Genomic DNA, 3,682 nt, shown 5'->3' on the forward strand with positions numbered 1-3,682 from the left:
TTATATTATAATATTACATAATATTAATATTGTTTTACATTACAATATTAATATATTATTATATTATTTATATTATAATATTACATAATATTAATATTGTTTTACATTACAATATTAATATATTATTATATTATTTATATTATAATATTACATAATATTAATATTGTTTTACATTACAATATTAATATATTATTATATTATTTATATTATAATATAATATTATATTAAATATATAATATTAATATTATATTATATATTTTCTAATATTATATTCGTATAATTTATTTTTGTATTTAACATAAAATTTGAATTAATAAATTTTAAATTAATTAAAATTTAAATTTAACAAATTTAATAAACTCCTACCGAAACACAGTAGAACACGTTTCATGCGGGATTTTCTCGTTTCTACGACATTCGCAGCTCTAAACGACATAGAGAAAAATCCCCAAGGTACCGAAATGGTTGACCAGGTTCTTGCGATCATCAAGGTTGGCTGATCGTACGGTCTCATCGGAAATATATCTTCTCTCTTACCGTTGAACGCATAGGCGCGCGCCAATAATCGATCGGAACCCGTTCGTAAATCAGATTTTAACGAAACCGATTCGCGTTCGAGCGAGTTGAAGACACGTTGAAAACACGATCGACGAAAAAGTAAAAGCGATTGAAAGTAAAAGCGGAGAGCTTCTCGGGCGTAGTTTAGAAGTCGACGATGTAAATTTTCAATCGACAGCGACGAGAGAGAGAGTATGTTGCAAAGCTAGAGTTGAGTGGGAGAGGAAATTAAAAAAGAAAAAAAAAAAAAGAAAAAGAGTAAAAAAAAAATAGGTGCGGGGGCGTGCGTGCGTGTGTGTGTGTGTGTGTGTGTGTGAGAGAGAGAAAGAGAAATTTATAAGGATAATACGAAATAATCTAGATACCAGATAACGAGACGACATACTCCATGCCTTACATAGAATTATCTAAGCCTAAGTAGAGATGTATCTGTACGATTAGACGTATCGATCGAGGTAAATTGCGAGAACGTCGTGGTCAACAAGGAATCGCGAAATTGAACGTATGCACAAATTGTCATACCTTTTTTTCTTTTTTTTCTTTTTTTTTTTTCAATATTCAAATAAAATTTTCAATATTCAAATTCTCAATATTCAAATAACCTACGCGCCGATATTTAAAATTGAAAAATTCTAAAATTCTATTTTTGGCTGTTTGGATATAATCGTCTTTAGAGTTTTCGTGCACGACATTGATCCCGAAAGTGGCAAGGGGAGATTTGGGCATGCTTGGAAAATGATTTTTCAATTAAATGACGCGGCATATATATATATATATATAATATATAATTATTATATTTATCCTATTTCTGAATTCCGGTTCTGCTGCGTGAATATTCATAATATTATTTTGTTATTGAATTACTTATTTTATTTCGATGATGAATTATATATATATATATATGATGAATTATGATATATATATATATATATATATATATATATACATATAAATTATATATATATAATATATATATTAATAATATAATAATATATTAATAATATTAATAATATTATATATATTAATAATATAACATGTAATAATAATATATTATATATATATATATATATATATATATATATATATATATATATACAGACACAACAAAAATGATTAATTTAAAAATAAAAAATTAATCATTAAAAATAAAAATGACTCGCCTATCCAATTTTTAAAATTTTTTTTTTTATCTTTAAGCTCATATAAAGCTTGCCCAACCCCGACTGAAAGACAAATTTCGATAGAAAAAGCCAACCGAAATGAATTTTATCGGAAAATTAAAATTATACGAAAAAAAAAGAAAAAAAAGAAGGAAACGATACAAGGGTTGTGATCCATTAAGCTCGGTTCGATCGTTCGATGGGGCATTTCTGAATCGACGATTCGCCATAAACGAGTTGCACGATAGTTGAAAATATTTATATATACCTCTAGATTCCGATTGTTACTTACGAAAAGGATCGTCGGCGAGAAGTCGCCCGACAAAAACGAACGAACCGAGGTGAGGTCCGATTCGTTGTTGGCCAACAGCAACGTTTCTCTTCATCGAACTTACATCCCCAATTAGAGTGGAAAGTGGCGCTGATTAACTTAGAAATCGCTACGAAAGCGGGAATATTTAAATTTCGTTCGCCGAACAGAGCCGGAGAGTATATATCTGTACACGCGCGAATCGAGGGTGGTGCATCTTATTCCGTTGAACGTCGATGTTTCTTTCTTCACGTCGCGTAGCGTGTGCCCGATTTTTATTTCGATCCGTTGATCTACGTTTCCGAGGTCCTAACAGCTTCCCGAACAGCATCGTTGGCAATAAAAATTAATAAATTTGTCGGACGTTGAAGCGAATATATTTCAGAGAGGTAGATTAGGTAGATGAATTTCGTTTCTGGAGAAAAGAAGAAGGAAAGAAAAAAACAAAAAAAAAAAAGGGAAAAAAAAGAAAAGAAAATCGATAGATCCAATACGCCACGTATTGGTTTAACGATACGGATCTAACAAGTGATATATTAATACGAATATATATATATATATATTCCTCAATGCCGATTCGTTTCCCCAAAGAAAGATTTCTATATAGTTACCGTGTGATAAAAACAGATAGATTGTAATAAATATTTATTAACTATGAACGTTGTTTATTTATACGAAGGAAATATTGTCAAATCTTTATTCTTTAATTTATTCCTTTATTATTAATCGAGTATAGTTCTCTGATACGCGTTATACTTAATCGCATGAACGTAAATGTAAGTGCGTGGATAGAGGCAAAGTCACTTGAAAAGAAACAGCTATATTTCTCTTTATTTATTCCAAGATAGTTAGGAACCGGGCAATTCGTGAAATCTGCAATTGTTGAGCATCAAACGATGTATAAAGTTTCTTGGAAATTCGGCATTTTTTGCTTGACCTGCGAACGATCAGGTAAAGATGAAACGAAATATCGAACGTTTCTTTCACAGTGGTGAAATGCGATTTGATTACTATGTATCGAAGAACTAAATCTACCGCTATTCATTTTTATCGATAGGAATAATATTGTTAAGCAAATGGGTATGGAGACATTCTGGAAATGGTTGTTCAGTCGCGTATATTATACGTCCATGTATGTTGATTCTGTTGGTGTATATCGGTGATTCTCAGCCATACGATGAAACATAATCGACATTCGCGCAGTGAAATTTAAGGGGTTACACACCTTTCGCTGGTTTTTAGATTAAGAATTCTTTTAGGGCGTAAAATTGTGTTCATTAAAAAAAAAAAAAAGATAAATTTCTAGTTTACCGACTTTTCCAAATTTTGGCTTTAAACGTTCTGTGCTTTTTTTAATAAAACGTAAAAAGAAGAAACGTCAAGTCTCATATTCGTTGAAACTAATTTTGGACATTCACGCAGTGAAATTTAAGGGGTTACACACCTTTCAATGGTTTTTAGATTAAGAATTCTTTTAGGACGTAAAATTGTGTTCATTAAAAAAAAGAAAAAAAAAAGATAAATTTCTAGTTTACCGACTTTTCCAAATTTTGGCTTTTAACGTTCTGTGATTTTTTTTTAATAAAACGTAAAAAGAAGAAACGTCAAGTCTCATATTCGTTGAAATTAATTTTGGACATTCACGCAGTGAAAT

Source organism: Frieseomelitta varia, unplaced genomic scaffold (assembly GCF_011392965.1).
Source record: "Frieseomelitta varia isolate USP_RPSP 00005682 unplaced genomic scaffold, Fvar_1.2 scaffold_731, whole genome shotgun sequence".
Classification (NCBI taxonomy): Eukaryota; Metazoa; Arthropoda; class Insecta; order Hymenoptera; family Apidae; genus Frieseomelitta; species Frieseomelitta varia.